Source organism: Lolium perenne, chromosome 5, assembly GCF_019359855.2.
Source record: "Lolium perenne isolate Kyuss_39 chromosome 5, Kyuss_2.0, whole genome shotgun sequence".
NCBI classification, from domain to species: domain Eukaryota; kingdom Viridiplantae; phylum Streptophyta; class Magnoliopsida; order Poales; family Poaceae; genus Lolium; species Lolium perenne.
The window spans coordinates 193,186,263-193,208,003 of NC_067248.2; the positions used below are offsets into that span (position 1 = coordinate 193,186,263).

The window sequence follows — 21,741 nt, forward strand, 5'->3', positions numbered from 1 at the left end:
GCTTCTATTCCTAGGAAGTTAGAGGATGATTGGGAGCCCATCATTAAGATGAAGGTCAATGATTTTGATTGTAATGCTTTATGTGATCTTGGTGCAAGTATTTTCGTTATTCCTAGGAAAATCTATAATATGCTTGACTTGCCACCATTGAAAAATTGTTATTTGGATGTTAATCTTGCTGATAATTCTACAAAGAAACCTTTGGGGAGGATTGATAATGTTCGCATTACGGTTAACAATAACCTTGTCCCCGTTGATTTTGTTGTCTTGGATATTGAATGCAATGCATCTTGTCCCATTATATTGGGAAGACCTTTTCTTCGAACTGTTGGTGCTATTATTGATATGAAGGAAGGTAATATTAAATATCAATTTCCTCTCAAGAAAGGTATGGAACACTTCCCTAGAAAGATAATGAAGTTACCTTTTGATTCTATCATTAGAACAAATTATGATGTTGATGCTTCGTCTCTTGATAATACTTGATTCACACTTTCTGCGCCTAGCTGAAAGGCGTTAAAGAAAAACGCTTATGGGAGACAACCCATGATTTTACTTCTGCACTTTTGTTTTATATTTGAGTCTTGGAAGTTGTTACTACTTTAGCAACCTCTACTTATCTTTATTTTATTGCATTGTTGTGCCAAGTAAAGTCTTTGATAGTAAGGTTCATACTAGATTTGGATTACTGCGCAGAAACAGATTTCTTGCTGTCACGAATTTGAGCATTATTCTCTGTAGGTAACTCAGAAAAATCTGCCAATTTACGTGAGTGATCCTCAGATATGTACGCAACTTTCATTCAATTTGAGCATTTTCATTTGAGCAAGTCTGTTGCACCTAAAAAATTCATCTTTACGGACTGTTCTGTTTTTGACAGATTCTGCCTTTTATTTCGCATTGCCTGCTTTGCTATGTTTGATGGATTTCTTTATTCTATTAACTTTTAGTAGCTTTGTGCAATGTCCAGAAGTGTTAAGAATGATTATGTCACCTCTGAACATGTGAATTTTGATTATGCACTAACCCTCTAATGAGTTGTTTTGAGTTTGGTGTGGAGGAAGTTTTCAAGGATCAAGAGAGGAGGATGATACAATATGATCAAGGAGAGTGAAAGCTCTAAGCTTGGGGATGCCCCCGTGGTTCATCCCTGCACATTTCAAGAAGACTCAAGCATCTAAGCTTGGGGATTCCCAAGGAATCCCCTTCTTCATCGACAACTTATCAGGTCACCTCTAGTGAAACTATATTTTTATTCCGTCACATCTTATGTGCTTTACTTGGAGCGTCTGTATGTTTTTGTTTTTGTTTTGTTTGAATAAAATTGGATCCTAGCATTCATTGTGTGGGAGAGAGACACGCTCCGCTGTTGCATATGAACATATATGTCCTTGGCTTTACTCATGATATTCATGGCGAAGGTTGAAACTGCTTCGTTAATTGTTATATGGTTGGAAACGGGAAATGCTACATGTGGTAACTGGTATAATGTCTTGAATAATGTGATACTTGTCAATTGTTGTGCTCATGTTTAAGCTCTTGCATCATATACTTTGCACCTATTAGTGAAGAAATACATAGAGCTTGCTAAAATTTGGTTTGCATGATTGGTCTCTCTAAGGTCTAGATATTTTCTAGTAAGGGTTTGAGCAACAAGGAGGACGGTGTAGAGTCTTATAATGCTTGCAATATGTTCTTATGTGAGTTTTGCTGTACCGGTTCATACTTGTGTTTGCTTCAAAGAGCCTTGCTAGCCTAAGCCTTGTATTGAGAGGGATTACTTCTCGTGCATCCAAAACCCTTGAGCCAAAAACTATACCACTTGTGTCCACCATACCTACCTACTACATGGTATTTCTCCGCCATTCCAAAGTAAATTGCTTGAGTGCTATCTTTAAACACTTCAAAAGTTATTACCTCTTATTTGTGTCAATGTTTTATAGCTCATGAGGAAGTATGTGGTGTTTATCTTTCAATCTTGTTGGGCAACTTTCACCAATGGACTAGTGGCTTCATCCGCTTATCCAATAATTTTGCAAAAAGAGCTGGCAATGGGGTTCCCAGCCCCGAATTAATTAACTTTCATAAATTTACAAATAGACACTCCTCCATGGTATGTGATTGTTGGGCGGCACCCGAGGATTCGGTTAGCCATGGCTTGAGAAAGCAAAGGTGGGGAGGAGTGTCATCTAAATAAAAAATAAAATAAAAAGGAACTCCTTCATGGTATGAGATTGTTGGCAGGCACCCGAGGATTCGGTTAGCCATGGTTTGTGAAAGCAAGGTTGGAAGGAGTGCCACCCAAAAAAAAATTCATGGGAGCCGCTCTTTGAAAGTCTGTCTGGCAAGGGGGTTAGAGTGCCCACTACCATTCGTTGACAACAACAAACACCTCTCAAAACTTTACTTTTATGCTCTCTTTATGTTTTCAAAATAAAAGCTCTAGCACAAATATAGCAATCAATGCTTCCCTCTGCGAAGGGCCATTTTTTTACTTTATGTTGAGTCAGTTTACCCATTTCCTTCTATGTTAGAAGCAAACACTTGTGTCAACTGTGCATTGATTCTTACATGTTTACCTATTGCACTTATTATATTACTTTGCATTGACAACTATCCATGAGATATACATGTTACAAGTTGAAAGCAACCGATGAAACTTAATCTTCCTTTGTGTTGCTTCAATGCCTCTACTATGAATTTATTGATTTATGAGTTAACTCTTATGCAAGACTTATTGATGCTTGTCTCGAAAGTACTATTCATGAAAAGTCTTTGCTATATGATTCAATTGTTTACTCATTGTCTTTACCATTGCTTCGAATCGCTGCACTCATCTCATGTGCTTACAATAGTATTGATCAAGATTATGATAGCATGTCACTTCAGAAATTATCTTTGTTATCGTTTACCTACTCGGGACGAGTAGGAACTAAGCTTGGGGATGCTGATACGTCTCCAACATATCGATAATTTCTTATGTTCCGTGCTTGTTTTATGACTATACACACATGTTTTATACATACTTTATGTCATTTTTATACATTTTCCGGCACTAACCTATTAACAAGATGCCGAAGAGCCAGTTGCTGTTTTCTGCTGTTTTTGGTTTCAGAAATCCTAGTAAAGAAATATTCTCGGAATTGGACGAAATCAACGCCCAGGATCTTATTTTTCCACGAAGCTTCCAGAAGTCCGAAAGGGAAACGAAGTGGGGCGACGAGGCGCCGACACAACAGGGCGGCGCGGCCCAGGCCTTGGCCGCGTGGCCCTGGCGTGTGGGGCCCTCGCGTCGCCCCTAAACCTACCTCTCCGCCTATAAGAAGCCTTCGTCGATAATAACGCCAGTACCGAGAGCCACGATACGGAAAACCTTCCAGAGACGCCGCCGCCGCCAATCCCATCTCGGGGGATTCAGGAGATCGCCTCTAGCACCCTGCCGGAGAGGGGAATCATCTCCCAGAGGACTCTTCACCGCCATGGTCGCCTCGGAGTGATGTGTGAGTAGTTCACCCCTGGACTATGGGTCCATAGCAGTAGCTAGATGGTCTTCTTCTCCTAATTGTGCTATCATTGTCGATCTTGTGAGCTGCCTAACATGATCAAGATCATCTATTTGTAATGCTACATGTTGCGTTTGTTGGGATCCGATGAATATGGAATGCTACGTTATGTTGATTATCAATCTATCATCTATGTGTTGTTTATGATATTGCATGCTCTCCGTTATTAGTAGAGGCTCTGGCCAAGTCGTTACTTGTAACTCCAAGAGGGAGTATTTATGCTCGATAGTGGGTTCATGCCTCCATTAAATGCAGGACGATGTGACGAGAAAGTTCTAAGGTTGTGGATGTGCTGTTGCCACTAGGGATAAAACATCAATGCTATGTCTAAGGATATTTGTGTTGATTACATTACGCACCATACTTAATGCAATTGTCTGTTGTTTGCAACTTAATACTGGAAGGGGTTCGGATGATAACCTGAAGGTGGACTTTTTAGGCATAGATGCATGCTGGATAGCGGTCTATGTACTTTGTCGTAATGCCCAATTGAATCTCACACTACTCATCATAACATGTATGTGCATTGTCATGCCACTTTATTTGTCAATTGCTCAACTGTAATTTGTTCACCCGACATGCTATTTCTTATGGGAGAGACACCACTAGTGAACTGTGGACCCCGGTCCATTCTTTACATCGAATATAATCTACTGTAATTCTCATTCTACTATTTTCTGCAAATATCATCATCCACACTATACATCTAATCCTTTGTTACAGCAAGCCGGTGAGATTGACAACCTCACTGTCACGTTGGGGCAAAGTATCTTGGTTGTGTTGTGCAGGTTCCACGTTGGCGCCGAAATCCTTGGTGTTGCGGCGCACTACACTCCGCCGCCATCAACCTTCAACGTGCTTCTTGGCTCCTACTGGTTCGATAAACCTTGGTTTCTTACTGAGCGAAACTTGCCACTGTACGCATCACACCTTCCTCTTGGGGTTCCCAACGGACGCGTGCTGTACGCGTATCACCTGGCCAACAAGTACAGCTGCTCTACAATAGTGGTGTCCGCTTCGATGGAGAATATGAGATGTCTTTGCAACCAACTGCCGAAGGTATTCATGTGTTCACGTGTAATCCATGAATGGGGCTTGCCCGGGTTTATTTCTCGTAAAACATTCTTATATTTCTCGATGTACGGAGCCACCAAGCTGGAATTGTATAGAACTGTGTAGTGTGCTTGATTGAAAGAAATCTTTTCCCTGCACACCGTTGCTTTCCTTCCTAGTGTGCCTTGTCCAGTCAGCCTCCCCTCATACTGAGATTCAGGAACACCAATCGGCTTAAGGTCAGGAATAAAGTCAACACAAAACTCAATGACCTCCTTAGTTCCGTAGCCCTTTGAGATACTCCCTTCCGGCCTAGCTCGGTTATGAACATATTTCTTTAAAACTCCCATGAACCTCTCGAAGGGGAACATATTGTGTAGAAATACAGGACCGAGAATTCTAATCTCTTCAACTAGGTGAACAAGGAGGTGCGTCATAATATTGAAGAAGGATGGTGGGAACAACAACTCAAAGCTGACAAGACATTCGACCACATCTTCCTGTAATCCTGACAAAGTTTCTGGATCCATTACCTTCTGAGAAATTGCGTTGAGGAATGCACATATCTTCACAATGGCTAGTCGAACATTTTCTGGTAGAAGTCCCCTCAATGCAACCGGAAGCAATTGTGTCATAAGCACGTGGAAGTCATGGGACTTAAGGTTCTGGAACTTTTTCTCCTTCATATTTACTATTCCCTTTATATTCGACGAGAAACCAGACGGAACCTTGATACTGAATAGGGATTCAAAAAAGATCTCCTTCTCTTGTTTGGTAAGAGTGTAGCTGGCAGGCCCTTCAAACTTCCCTGGATGATTGCCGTTTCGTCCTTTATGATCTTTCTGGTCCTCCCGTGCTTCTGGTGTATCTTTTGTCTTCCCATACACGCACAGGAAACCTAGAATATTCACACAAAGATTCTTGGTCAGGTGCATCACGTCGATTGCAGAGCGGACTTCCAGGACTTTCCAATATTCTAGCTCCCAAAAAATAGATTTCTTCTTCCACATGGGCGCGTGTTCGTCAGCGTCTTTCGGAACAGGTCGACTACCTGGACCCTTTCCAAAGATAACATTTAAATCCTTGACCATGTCAAATATATCAGCACCACTACGGGGGACAGGCTTCGGACGGTTGTCTGCCTCACCATCGAAATGCTTGCCTTTTTTCCTTAAGTGATGCTTGCGCGGAAGGAAACAGCGATTGTACGGGTACACAACTTTTTTTCTTTTTCCCAAATATTTACCTTCAGTCTCATATAAACAGTGTGTGCATGCGTTGTATCCTTTGTTCGTCTGTCCTGAAATGTTACTAAGAGCAGGCCAATCATTGATGGTTACGAATATCAACGCTCGTAGGTCAAATTCTTGCTCGGTGTGCTTATCCCACACACGTACACCTGGTTTGGCCCACAACTCCAAAAGTTCATCAACTAATGGCCTTAGGTACACATCAATGTCGTTGCCGGGTTGCTTTGGGCCTTGGATAAGCACTGGCATCATAATGAACTTCCGCTTCATGTACAACCAAGGAGGAGGGTTGTAGATACATAAAGTCACGGGCCAGGTGCTGTGACTGCAGCTCTGCTCCCCAAAAGGATTCATGCCATCTGTACTTAGACCAAAGTATAAGTTCCTTGCCTCACCTGCAAAATCCGGGAACTCTCTCCCGATGTTCCTCCACTGCCGACCATCAGCGGGGTGCCTCAACATCGCGTCTTTCTTACGTTCTTCCATGTGCCATCGCAACAACTTGGCATGCTCTTTGTTTCTGAACAAACTTTTCAACCGTGATATTATTGGAGCATACCACATCACCTTCGCAGGAACCATCTTCCTGGGTGGCTCGCCCTCAACATCACCAGGGTCATCTTTTCTGATCTTATACCGCAATGCACCACATATCGGGCATTTATTCAAATTCTCGTACTTCTCACCGCGGTAGAGGATACAGTCATTAATGCATGCATGTATCTTCTGCACATCTAATGCTAGAGGGCAGACAACTTCTTTGCTTCATATGTACCGACGGGCAATTCATTATTTCTTGGAAACAACTTCTTTAATATTATCATCAATTTCTCAAATCCGACCTCTGCCTTCCATTTCATCAATTCCAATATGCTACCCAGCTTTCTCTGCCCATCTTCACAACCTGGGTACAACAATTTATGGTGGTCCTCTAACATCTTGTCGAACTGCAACCTCTCCTTATCCGTGCCACAGTCTCTTCTTGCATCAGAAATGGCCCGACGAAGATCATCATCAACATGATCATTTGATGCCTGTTCTTCACCTCCTTCTTCTTCATTGTCGTCCATTGCGGTATCATCGCATTTTGAGAACATAGATCGGTACTGGTCATCATTATCTTCTTCTTCATCGCCGTCTTCCATCATAACCCCTTCTTCTCCGTGCTTGGTCCAAACATTATAGCTGGACATGAATCCAAACCGAAGCAGGTGGCTCTTAATGTCTCTTGAGCAATAGTAATCCTTCTCGTTCTTACATTTTAGACATGGACAACACATAAAACCTTGCTTCGACTTGTTGGCCTCGGCCACAAGCAGGAAAGAATTCACGCCCTCTCTGAAAGCGGGAGCACATCGGTTACCGTACATCAATGGATGACTCATCTGCATCATAAGTACAATTATATATGTATCAGATGCAATCACCTTGCTAAAATTAGTATTGTACGGACTATGCATATATATACGAGAAAATAGTTGCTAACCTTTTAGGATCAAAAAGAGGAGAAATCTTATCAAATAAAATCAAGTGCCATCCCTCTCACAAGCATTCCATCAAACACCTCTTGTGCACATGTAGAAAAAATGAGCTAGCATACACCTCCACCTTCACCACCAAGGAAAAAATGAGTGGGGGGGGGGGGGGGTGGCTGCGTGTCTATATATATAGGGATGGCCCTTTTGTCGCGGGCCGTATTACGACCCGCGACAAAAGGGGTCGACAAAAGGGGTGCCTACCCCTTTTGTCGCGGGTCGTAATACGGCCCGCGACAAAAGGCCGCGATAAAAGGCTCTGCCGGCTTCGGAGCGACGTGGCCACCCCATTTGTCACGGGTGCAGGCGCGCCCGCGACAAAAGGCTCCCACGAAATCCCTATTTTCCACTAGTGTTAGGTAGCCGTGGTCAAGTCCGAAAATGGTGAATGGAACCTGGGTGCGCGCGCACCCATTTACAAAAAGTTCAAAAAATGCTATTTAAAAGTTTCAAAAAAATGTGAAGTAAATTTTTGCATGTAGATATTATGTTGATACTTACTCGTGTGTGTTTTCACGGAGAAATACCATTGTGTGTGATCTACACAAAAAACAATCAATCAATCATAGAATCTTTCCTTGCCGTCCAATATAAGGAAAGCTCTCGTGTCTTTCCAATCAATCTACTTTTCAGCAAACATGGAAATCAATCGTAGGAAATTAGCATCTTCAATCGCTACAAACGTAAATTTACATAAGGTAAATCGCGCCTCAGCAATTATCTCACATCAATCAATGTTCACTAACCTGGAAACCTATGGTAGGCTTGTTTTCTCGGGTCAATTACAAAAGATCCTCGGGCGATGGTTCTCTTCTCTCCCATCCTCCATGGAACTCTTCACACTCGCATACTTGGCGGAGATTGGCCATCTTCTTGCTGACGCGCGGCGCGCCAGCCACCCTCTTTGGCCTGCGGGCACCATATCCTCACTATCCGCACGCGCAACCCCGGCCCGAGCCTCACTGCCCGCCTCACTAGAGCGCGGCGTGGTGTCGCATGGGCTCATGGCCATCAGCGCCTCTACCCGATGCGTCGCTGTTTCAACATGGAGATCGACATCGGTGCGCAAGATGATCTGGGCCACCACGAGATCCTTCTATCAACTCCCCCTTGTCGGACAACATCGACCTCGAGCGCATTGTGGACACGGGCGACCATGCTCTGCTTCGAGATAGCCTTCCATTGCATCTTGCGATAAATGGATGATGTCGATCTCAAGGTAGACCCCAACGATGTGGATGTGTCCAACTCCATGTCCGGCACCGTGGTCGATCCCTCAAGAACGCCATCAAGGTGGTATGGTCAAAGGAATTTGGCATGTGCATTCTGCTGCTGCTGAATCGCCCGGCTTGGCGTGGGAAAGACCAATACTCAAAGGGTGGAGCTATCTTTTAACGATTGCTTTTCAAGGTAAGTCGCCCCAAGCAGCGATGTACTCGCTGGCGGTGCCAAGTCAGACGACCACCTCCGCAGCCTCCGTGCTGTAAGACTGCAACGGTGGCGCCAAGTTGGACTGCGACCTCCGCGCCGATCCTCCACGCTCAGCCAGGTTGACGCGTGCGAGGTTAGGTACCTTAAACGCCTGTGAGCTCTCCCTTTCCTCTCGCTGGCGACGCTGGCTGCCCTTTCCTTTCTGACAGGCGACCGCACAGAAGCCTGTCAGCGATGCTGAGGATGTAGTGCATGTTGGCCTCCTGCGATCGCCATCACCAACAATGCAACAAATATGGACTCAATTAGCGGTAAAACAATAAAGAGCCGGAAGTAGTGCAGAAGCTTCAGAGAGAAGTTCTCACACATCGACGTCTCCCCCTCAACCTCATGTATAACCAAATTCCTATCCCTGCTACATAGGTGAATAATCCACTTGTTTCCATGTCTCCCATTTCCAGAGTTTTTGTAGTAACCCGTTAGTTGATTGGTTTGGTACTCTGCTTTGCCTTTCTTACTTTGTTCCGTAATGTAGATCGAGAATGAGCCTGGTCCACAGATTGGAAGCTGGATATACAGTTATACACCACAAGTGCAAGCTATAAAATACGCAATAAAGAACTTTTTAGGAGGTAATAATTATCAGTGGAGTAAATAATAAATTGCAAATGTAGCACATTTTCCCGCAAGCATTGTGCTGAAATCTATTTTCTTGCAATCTTACTGCTGAAATCTATTTAATGATTCAGCACAAAGCTAAGAATCATTGTGGATGCATATTCGGTGATGCCATTCCACGTCATGGGAGTGATTCCTGAAAATAATTCTTTCTTTCTTATATAGAGTATAAGCCAATGCATTGCTTTTATAATATGGGTTAGGATCAATGTAAGTTTGCAAGTATTTCCCTAAATTTGTAAATTTAACTTGTTAACGAAATTGTACCTTGATGTAGCAGGCTAAGCTTGCATTAGTCTTCTCTAAACTTCCACATGACAACCTTAAAAGGAATTTCCTTTGTATTGATGTATCGCTGGCGTGCATACGTTCCTACTCAGTTGGCACTGAAATATATTTACTTCATGCTAGATAGGGTTAAACTACAAGCTTTTCTGATCCATATTTCGGTTATCTGCTGACTTATCAATGACTATTTCATTACATATGAGGGACACCTCTTACCCGATTCTGCATTTCTTTCCTATTCTAGGACAACATTTTGTATATGCACAAGTGCACAACAGATATAGACCTTCCACTATGCAGGGCCCTACACTTATTTGCACTTGCAGTTTTTGGTATTAACAAAATGATTCCATGCCATCTGTAGTCCCCTCCTCCCCCAAAAGTATTGTATTTCTCTGTACATACAAAATTATAAATAATTTACTCATTTTTATTTAACTCATCACTCCAAAGATTTCTCAGTATTTTGATTTATTGTGAACTGCATGGTTGGTGTGAGGACACACACTATGAACTGCATGATTTACTGTGAACTGCATGATTTCTCTGTACCTACAAAATTATAAATAATTTACTCATTTTTATTTACTGATCAGTTCGAAGATTTCTCACTATTTTGATTTACTGTGAACTGCATTGTTTGCTATGAGGACACACCTTGTTTCTGAAGGTTCTAGCTGCAATAAAGTTGTTGTTGAAAGGAACTTGCATCATATGTGTTTTTTTTCATGATGCAGCAATCAATTATGGTTATATGTTGTAAACTTCCTGGTCTGGAATGCTTTACACTTTATAGTTTTGCTTTTGATGATATTTGGTCAAAGAGTTCTTTTTTCGTGAAAACGCAAAAAACTTGCGTTTCGATGCATTGATAGATAGGAAAAAGGTTATATGTACAAGTCCACGAAGGGACCAACACCCCACACTACAACTCGACCCAAGAAAGAGGACCTAGTCTAGGGGATGATCTGGCGGACGCCCCGGGCCCCCGCGCTCGCCCACCGTTGCGCCTCGGTCTTGATGTCGTTGAGCAGGGAAGGCACCGAGGGTTGTGCGTTATCAAAGATCGCAGCATTCCGGTGCTTCCAGATCCACCACGCCGTGAGCATGATTACCGACGATGTACCTTTGCGCAACTGGCGGGGAGCAGCCCGCAGGTCAAAGAGTTCTAATTGTAAAAATTCTCAGAACTGACTTGAAAAGTATAATACTGAATGGTAAGCGTGGGCTTGGTGTTGTTTTGAGGAAATATTCAGCACCGAGTTACACTCTGAGAACTCTAGAGAAGTTGACAGTAAGTATTGGTTTTTGGGATCATGAGTTAGTGGTTGTAGTATCACTTCCGTCATGGAACTTTTAACTTGGATTTTTTTCTCAGAAGTTCCAAGTAATGTTTTCCCCTTATCTTCAAGCTTGTGGTTGATTAATTAATTATGAAATCTTCGCCAGCAACATTCTCACCGTGAAGCACTTTTTTGCAGAAATTATGAAAACAGACTCTAGATAGCTAGCTCAACTACCGAATGAGCCTGTTAAAATAGAGGTAATAATACTCAGGAGGAGCAAATTCAGTTTTCTAATGTGTTGCCTTCATATCCTTTATTGGTTGATGTGCCCCCGATAATTGTCGCTTGGAAAATCAACCAATAATTTGCAAGCCAATTTGTAAACTTGTGCAAGCAACCAGCTACTCGCAAAGATGGATGGCTTATCTGTAAATAGCGGTGTAGCCCCGCTCTCAGATTATTGCTTGCGTGAAAAGTAAGATGAGATTTGATCAAGGTTTAAAACAACGCGATATTTCTCCTTTAATAGCACGTTATAGCATATTTGGAGGGTCCATGCTAAATTTTAGTAATTTTACTCTATTTAAAAAATAGCATACTATATCGCGCTATTTGGAAAATAGCATGTTATATCGCGCTAAAACTTCATAGTGTTAACACGCTATTTTTTTAAGCTAAGTTGCTTTCACTTTTTCTTGGTGATGAACTATACTCTGTTCGTTCCACTTCTAGATTAGAACATAATATCGCTAATGCTGATGATTTTTAATAAATAATTAATACTATTTTGTTGCCTTGTGGAATGCTGATATTAGCCAGCCTTCTGAAATATTGGAGATCTATTTGTTGTATGTATAATTCAGTCATTTTTTGTCAACACCCGGATTTTTAAGTCCAGATGCCTATTATGCCGTACATCGCAATCCCAGGAATAATATTTTTGCGATACATAATAGTAAGTAGCATAGAGTCATCATTTATTACAACACATACTTGTCTTACAACAATAGATCACATGATCCAATATTACACAAATATATTGTTCAACAACACAAATAGTAGCGGAAACGAAGTAGTAGTGGACTATCTATTCCACAGGCAACGCTTGACGTTAGAAGACGATCCTAGTTATCGTAGACGTCCTGCTGTCCGTCATCCTGATACTGTTGCTCTCCTTCAAAGTCTGGCATTTGAATAGCCAGGGCAAAGCCATGAGTACTTTAAAGTACTCGCAAACTAACACTAAAGTAATTACTTATTGAGTGTAGTAAGGGGTGCTAAGCTCTAGGTTTATTTGCATAAAGCCAAGTTTTAATTTGATAAACATTTAGTAAGCCTTATCATTTGCTAGACTAACTCAAGTGGGAACATTAGTGTCATTCCCACAACTCGTTGTGATTTACCTCAATATCACCTTTCAATTCATCATTCCTTTTTAGGATCAAAATTCTGATAACGGAGACAGTATGGCCTTTCCAATCGCCCGTAACCGTGGACACGGCTATTCGAATAGGTTTAACACTCTGCAGAGGTTGTACTCTTGTGCCACAACTTTTGATTACATCCGTCGAGGATAACCCCGAATCATCGTAACTCAGTACGCGGATCATCAACCGTAACCTTTCACTTATATGAGCACCTCTCCCCATGAGCTTGGCCTCCCGGTGAAAACCACAGTTAACCCGGGAACTGCACAGGGCTTGGACCGTACATTCACCTCATATTAACATCATCCCACACTTAACGGAGGCAGCCTCGGCGTAACCCCTATGATGCTTGTTTAGAGGGAACCCATACTAAAATACACAAGTTTCTAGTTAAGCCCTACCCATAATCAGGTATTGTGGGGGTACTTACATAATTGGAAGGGTATCGCATTCAAACCCAATCATCAGTTTTCATTTAAATTCACCAAGTCAACCATGTCACCTTCAACTCCACATTCTTTCAAAGTCATTTCACTTCACCATGTTCCCATCTAGAGTAGTCAATTTTATTTGATTAGCACTAGCAACTATTTCATGAGGGGTGCTATCTAGCTTTGATTTGTTCTAAGCTAACCTTGAATATTGTTCTACTCTAGACCAAGTGAATCATAAATCAAAAAGTACTTTGAAATAAATAAGCAAAAGTAAATTTAAAGTAAAAACATGGGATAAGTAAGACATAATATAAAGTGTGATGGTGCCTTGCTCTTGTAGAGCTATGCACTTGTGTTTAGCAAGGGTTAGCTTGCCTTGAGCAGGGTAGTTGTCAAAGTTCTCCTCTTCTTCCTGGGAGTAGGCTTCCTCCTCTTGATACTCCTCGTTACTAGCGTCTATATACGAATACGAGATATAAATACTAAACCAAGCTCACATACTAATCTAAAACACTCAAAAGAGTTCACACACTAATCCTATCATCATATCAAACATGGCATGGTGGATTACTTGGTTGGTTCTTATTTAAGAGAAAAATAATTTCCTCTCATTATTCTTATTTCTTTAATTTGGTATTTAGATCTTTAGAGAAAATAATTTCCTCTCATTAAATCTTATTAAGATTTAATCTCCTCATATAATAATCAGGTATGAAATATAGGTTAACCAAGGTCAACATTCCATATCTATTATATGTGAGTATAATTTAATTGAAGTGCTACACTTCACATAATTTAAAACTAACAATTAAATGATTTAAAATCTCTAAGTAATAATAATCAGAGGTTTATTAGCCTAAGGTCATTTCCTCTGGTTGTATTACTTAGGATCTAAGTTTAAATGAGAGAGTAGCTCTCATACTATTTATAGAATTTGAATTTCAATATTTAGTTGCACTAGAATGACTACATAGCCATTATTTTGATCTAGTCCATGATCATACAAACAACCTGTCTATATTATTGCATAATCAATTAGAGGACATCATTTGTGATTTATTGGAGTTGGAATCAATTCAAAATCAATTATGGTTGAATTTTAAATAAAGTTTCAATTTGCAAAAGTCCCTGTCTGGTTATTTTTATCAGATTAATTCTACTTTGAATTTGGAGGTGGGACCAGTGGCATTAGTTAGATAATTTCATTAGCTTTCCAACGATATAAAGTTTGTTAAATTTGGACTGGTAGATTTCAAACTATACAAAACTTACTAAAGCATCTGCAGGACATTTGAATAATTATTAAATCTATTTTTGAATTGCTGGGCTAGGCGGGAAACGTTACTGGGCCGAAACAGAATTTAAAAACACAGCGCAGCCCATCTAGCAACTGGTGCCTTGGGCCGCCCTGACGAGGTGGGGGCCACCCGTCAGTGGCTTTTAAACCAGCGAAACGGTACGCGTGAGATGAGCCGTAGGATTAGAACAGAATCCAACGGCGTGTGATCGTCGTCGTCTCCGACGAGCGACGGGCGCACTGGCGGCCAGCCTAGGGGGTCGGAGGGAGTACTAGGCCGTCGGAGAGGAAGGGCAGGCTGCTCGGTGAAGTGGAAGTAGATGAGGAAGCGTCTGGTGCAGCGGCGGAGCTCGGCGAGGCTCCAGTCGATGCAGAGCTTCCGCGGGCTCCGGCGGCTTCGAGCTCTCGATTCGAGCTACTCTGGCGAGGTGGGGTGAAATTGACTAGTGGAGAAGGATCAGTGAGGAGAGGGGAACAAGTTGTGTGAAGAAATGGAGGGCTGAGGTCCTCTATTTATAGCGGGAGGGAGGTGGACGAAAGGTGCTGTGGAGGAGCGTCCATGGCGTGGCGTTTCTGGCGATCGAAGGGGCAAGGCGAGGACGGCTAGAGGTAGGCATCGTCCTGGCGATGCTCAACGTGCAGCGACGCAGAGAAAAGGGTGACGGGATCGCTCGAGCGCTTGGACGGAGTGCGGCAGAGCATGCGGCATGATTCTGTCGAGGACGACGGCGACGGTGCAGGGGCAGGCTAGGGAGTGTATCTGGCGTGTAGAGGGCGTGGAGGCGATGCTCGACGCAGGCGTAGTCTTTGCAGGGGTGGAGTAGGGCGCTTGATCGCGTGGCGTCCTGGCGCGGCCAGAGCGCGGTGACCGCGTGCACGGGCGTTTACTGGCAAGGTTTTGGACGAGCTCGTTCTGGCCAATACCGTGGCTTGGCGATGCTTGGCTGTGTACCGTCGGTGTCCTTGAGCTGCAGAGATGCTCCAGGACAAGGAGAAGGGGCGAGATGGTGGCCAGAGATGGATTGGCCAAAGGTGGCCGGCATGGTACGGGTTGGGGTTCATCTCCTCACTTTTCCACTTTAAACGATGGTGACAAAGGCTAGGCTCGATGCAGGGATCATAGAGGGAGCTAATGATCACGAGATAAAGTTGGTTTAGGCCAAAATCCATTGTGTAAAAGGGTGCAACCCATTTCTGGAATAATGCATGTAAGGTGTTCGGTCTTATGGCCGCATGAACTTTTTTGATGAATTTTGGAAATCTTTTTGGTACATCTCATTTATATAATTAATGTGAAGGATTGGTGGTGGTGGTGTTCATTTTGGAGTTGAATTGCAAAGTTTCAAATTTGAGGTTATCTTCTCTTTATTTCAATATCACCACTTGCCACAATCATACTGGTCAACCTAGTCAACATTAGCAATGGTGGTCAACATGAAAGTTACTCACCTTGACAAGGTCTTGGATGACATGGCACTGGTTGACCAAGTTTAGTTTAAGAAAAGAGAAAACCAGAGGGGTAAAGTAGTGAAGAAAATAAAAAGGTGACATATGACCATTATCATATGTGTGAAGGTTTTGAGTTTTGCCTTGGTTTGATTCTGGTTTCTTTGATGAAATTGTGTTTGTTTATCATATACAAGCATTCTACAAGCAAGAGATCAAACAAATATGGCCTTTGGTGAAGATTTGCTATTTGACCTAATGTGTATGTGAGTGAGAAATGAGTTGTTTTCCATTTCTTCTATTTTTCTCAAATGAGGGTTAGGTGATCTTAGTTTAAGGTTTAATAGCAATTGATCAACATACTAACACTCATCATGGCAATTGCACAAAAGAAAATCACTCATATGCATGAAACTATATGTGGCACTATATGCATAGAAAAAGTTTTTGTTAATTGCTAATTTTGAGTTTGGGAAATTCTCTTTCTTGATTATTATTGTTGAAACTTGGGATGTTACAAACCCTTCCCCCTTACAAAAGATCTCGTCCCGAGATCTGAGAGAAAACTAGGTACTAAAGAGATCTGGGTACTCAGTCCTCATGAAGTCTTCTCTCTCCCAAGTGGCTTCTTCTTCGGTGTGATTACTCCATTGGATCTTCAGAAACTTGATACTCCGGGTACGGGTGGTTCTGAAAGCTTCTTCCAAGATGCGAATAGGTACTTCGCGGTATGTCAGATCTGAGTTGATATCCACAGCTCGGTGATCGATGTTCTTGAAAACCTCGGTCTTCTCAGGCACTTCTAAGCATTTCCGGAGTAATGAGATGTGAAACACATTATGTACCGCTGACATTTCTTCCGGTAACTCCAGTTGATAAGATACTTCTCCTTGGCGACTCAGGACTTTGAAGGGTCCGACATATCGGGGTGCAAGCTTTCCTCTAAGCTGGAATCTCTGCATTCCTTTAAGGGGGGACACTTTGAGATATACGAAATCTCCGATCTCGAAGGTCATCTCTCAGCGTCTCTTGTCGGCGTAGCTCTTCTGTCTGGATTGGGCTGTCTTGAGGTACTCGCGGATCTTGTGAACCTTCTCTTCCGCTTCTCGGAGAATATCTGGTCCAAAGACTTGACTCTCTCCTACTTCCGACCAATTCAGAGGGGTACGGCACTTCCTTCCGTACAGTGCTTCAAAGGGGGCCATCTGCAAGCTGGCTTGATAGCTGTTGTTGTACGAGAATTCTGCGTACGGCAGGCAGTCTTCCCACTTAGATCCATACTCTAGCACACATGCTCTCAACATATCTTCCAGTATCTGGTTGACTCGTTCAGTCTGTCCATCTGTCTGCGGGTGATAGGCTGTGCTGAAATTCAGACGAGTTCCGAGTCCTTCATGTACTTTCTGCCAGAATCTGGAGGTGAATTGGGATCCTCTATCGGACACTATTGACTTCGGGGTTCCGTGCAGGCTGACTATCCTTGAGATATATAACTCAGCGAGTCTTGGCCCTTGATAGGTGGTCTTGACGGGGATGAAGTGGGCGACTTTGGTCAGTCTGTCGACCACTACCCAAATGGAATCATTCCCTTTACTAGATTTGGGCAGTCCGGTGATGAAGTCCATTCCTACGGAATCCCACTTCCATTCGGGAATCTGTAGGGGTTGCAACAGTCCTGCGGGGCGTTGATGTTCTGCTTTGACTCTTTGACAGATGTCACATTTGGCGATGTAGGGAAATTCTCCACGTCTGTATCACTGTATGTTGTATATTTTGATTTATCAGAATTCACTTTGCATTATAGTATTGGGATAAGTACTTCAAATCATAATTTGAATACAATAGATTCTTTTGACTAAAGATCAACCAGTAGTTAATTATTCCAGCCCTCTATCATAATGTTGTATTCACCTTTTCTGATACACTAAGAAAAAACTGGGATTGAGGGAGATAAATTGTGCTTCTGGCATGCATTTTCTTCTTCAAAATCTACAACACAGCGAGGATGAGTGAGAGAGAGAGAGCTATGTGAAACACAAATGTGTCCTTCATGTTGCACCTGTGAAGATAGCGAGCGAGAGTGCATGTTCGTGTAGATAATGATAAAATGTTGATTAAATATGTATCTTTGTTCGCATCTTCAAGTCATCGGTCATATTCAAGTGCATTACATTTAAATGTTGATTTGAGTGAGCAAGAGAGAGAAATGTGAAACAAAAATATGTGCTTCAGGGTGCAACGGTTAAGATAGTAAGTGAGAGTGCATGCTCCTATGGATGGTGTTGACACTGATAAAATATTAATTAAATATGTATCTTCATTTGGATCTTCAAATCATTGACCATAGTCAAGTGCATTATGTTCACATGCAAAAAATGAAAGGGTTTAAGAACTTACGGATCCATGGCAACGCATAGGCATTTAACTAGTCTTTTGAGCTTAGCAATGTGGGACTAAAAATTGCAACACCATCTTTTTTTCTTAACATAATGCAACACCATCTTGTATTTTTCTGCTGGGTTTTTGTTTGGGCCACACACACAAGACTGGCTTTAGCATATGGAGAGCCCGCCGGTGAGAGAATGAATACCTACCATTGTCAGTAGAGGTTCACGTTTGTCATATGCCAACCCTCCTTACATGCACATCCCAATGCTTATTGGACTAGCAAGAAAAAAGTATATTGGCACCTCCTTACATGCACACCAAGTATTTACCTAATTAGTTCGTATTTCATATGATCAGCACCTAACATCTCAACATGTTAGCTTAATTTTATCTAAGCTATAATTTACCATTAAGAGCAAGATCTATGGACTAGAGGCAACATAGGAAGTGATGCTACATCCGGTGAGCGGAGACAGCAAGCGCAAACTCCTGGTGCCACAAAACTAGCCGCTATGAGCAAGGTGCAACATCTAGCCACCTTTGCTGCGAGGGTCGGTCATCGATGCCACAAACGGAGGCGGCGCTGCTGCAAGGCCAAGTCATCGGAGCTACACCGACATATTTCTCTAAGAGATTGTGAAAGACGAAAATAGCGGTGGGGATTTCTATGCATCATGAACCCTGCAAGAAGAGAGGGGACAAAAGCGGTTGAAAAGAGATTGTGAAAGAGACATGAACTGGGGTCCACCTAGATTGCAATGAGAAGCAATGTCGACTGGCTCTTAGCTAGATCAAATGATTTTTAGCGTGGCCATCGAACGGTTGTGGACTCGGGGGATTGGGGATTTGATCCCCTATGAGACACTTAGCACGACCCTTGTTTATTTCTCTTCTATTTCTACACTAAGTAGTTTGCGGATTAGAGAGAACTTAGTGTTCGCCCAATCTCTCCCAGCCTCTTAAATACTCTATCCATAAATAAACTAGTGTGATAGGGAAGATTTAATCTAAGTAAAAAATGTACGAATTTGCCAGGCTTTTCTGATATTATGTCCAAACCCAGACAAATGAACAAAACAATTGGCGATTTTCGGGGATTCGGGATAATCCCCTCCGATCTCCACATATACACTAGAAGTAAAAAACCATAAGGATAATCGGAGAGGATTTTGGCCGAAGGGGGAGTTTGAATTTATGGTCTTATATTGGTTTTTGAAAGTCTAATGAAATTGCAAACATTTGTTGAAACAAATAATTAATAAATTTGGGTATATTGTGCCGAGATAAGATATAAGTGTTCCTTCTGGTCCTAAATATTTGTCGCGGGTTTAATGCGTCTAGAAAGAACAAAAGGGAGAACTATTTCGGGAATTTCATTTGGCTCCCAGATGCATATGCTCCCTTAACACCCAAAAACCATAATTTTATTTGGCAAAAAAATCCAATAAAAAAATTGCATGTACATATTCTATGTGTGTTTGTACAGTTTCACAAAACGATGATATTTTTCTGATCGATGTAAAAAACACAAAACATGTCTCACAAAAAGTCTTTTTTACACACGCCAAATGACAAGTCTATTTTTCATGGAATTTTTTTGTGTATCATGTGAAGATGTACAAGTGAAATTTTTGTTTCTCGTACTATTTCCTCTATACCAAGTTTACTATGGAGGAAATAGTAGCGTGGAGTTGATCGGCAACCTCCTCTTCGGCTTTGAGGAAGGTCCCAAGGTCCTCAACGCCGTCTGGTCGGCATGGCAGCCTCTGGTTAACGATTGGGACTGCCTCAAATATATGGTGCGTACATTGGAGGAGCGGTGCGGGCCGCTTACGCAGTATGGGATGAAACACTTGTGGTCGGTAGCCAACATTTGCAACGCCGGTGTCCGGGAGGAGTCCATGGACAAGTCTGCGTCTCAGGCGTGCACTATTAATGCTCTTCCACTTTCAGATCAAGTTGTTTAATCGAATCATGTCACATCAATCACTCAATGTTTCGTGTTATCAATATGCATAAATATATATCATGATAATTGTAAACATATGCTATACGAATAGTATGTGGTTGGGTGTACATTGTCGCACTAGCTTGATAGTCTGTAAAGTGTATGGTCATGTGTTAACCATATGAGCATGTCCAAAGAAAAATAAGCCAACTTAAACAAGTAACCGAGTGAGACAAGCTTAACTACCATATATGACCAACCACTTAATTAACTATAAACTAGTAATTAATTCATATAAGTGACATGCATGATCAACATAAACAATGGAGTGTCCTATATTCGTATAGCCATTTTTGAGATACACCTATTCTCTTGACCTTTTGTCCAATACCGATTCGTCGCCTCTTAATTGCAAAAACGAAAATCTAAATAGAAATATAGCTATATTGGGTTTTATGAATGGATGGCGAAACAAATTATGAATATATCAAGGATTTCGACTATTTTATAGTTCGTCTAGATAGTATGAAAAATGGATCTGGAACGGTAGGCAGTGTTGACCGGGTTACCGTTCACTATGGATCGGGTCAGTGAATATTCTGCATGAGTAGTGTTTACTTATTTGTATGTATAGGCTTTGATTTGGCACAATAGGCTGTATGTGTTTGATCGGATTACTATTGGCTTTCTACAAAGTTTGGGTCCTATGAGAAGAAAGGAATTATCGTGGTAGCAGCAAGTGGCTTTTCTGTTTCTGTCAGAAAAAAAAAGAGAAGGAGCTCTCGTTCGATGGAGCCGGAACACAGGCTCGAAGGCGAGAATTATTCCATCAACGAGAGGAGTGCGGAAAGGTAAGGGAGGTCATCGAAATGAGCAGCGGATGCAGGTAAACCAATTTTTCAGGAAAACATGGGTTCCTAGGTAAGATAATGGCTACCGATATTGGCCGCAGAGAGAGCTCGATCGGGATTGCTTGAGAGGCGATGCGACTGAGCGTCCCGTGCTTTGCCCGTGCGTTGAATTCTAGATTGCCTTTTTTACTTAACTAAACTAGTAATTAATTCATTCTACTTGAATGCCCATGAGTTGTCTGTGAGTAATATTCTATGAAGGATCTGCAGATCTCCTCCAAGTTAGCACTGGCACGCTTCCATGTTCTCCTTCTAGGCTTAGACTAGTCACAATCAGAAGTATCATATACTAGTATCATGCACATGATACTACCCCACAATGCATAATATCATAAGGTAGTATCATAGTATTATTATATTTAATGTTTGTCAATGTAAATTTGTGTACATGATATGTTTGTCATTAAGTTTTCTAGTTTTACGTGCTATGATATGGTATCATATTAGAGCAAGTACAATAAGTTCTAGTCAGCTGGCTATAAAGATTAAAATAGTATATTATTGCTTAGTTGGAGGCGAGAGATAAGGAGAGAGAAGGAGAGTGGAGTCTTATGCAAGAGCCAGCTCTAACACGTGCTCCTAGGCACATTGTGAGAGTGAAATATGGGCCATACATTGATAAAGTACTACATTTTTATAGCTCACTATTATATATGTTGGCTCTAAGTTGACTATAGATGACATGACACTTAGCTTATAGCCAGCAGCTGGCTACACTATTGGAATTGCTTTTATGATACCACTCCCATCTCTCGCTTCATTAATTGGTGCGCCACATCAGATTTTTGCCAACATGACATGCATGA

The 21,741-nt window shown here is 42.0% G+C and overlaps 1 pseudogene; it reads left to right on the forward strand.

The window, feature by feature from the left end:
- The window catches only part of LOC139831706 (vacuolar-processing enzyme-like), a 51,025-nt pseudogene extending 30,982 nt beyond the window's left edge, over positions 1-20,043 (forward strand).
- The last annotated feature ends 1,698 nt before the right edge of the window (positions 20,044-21,741 follow it).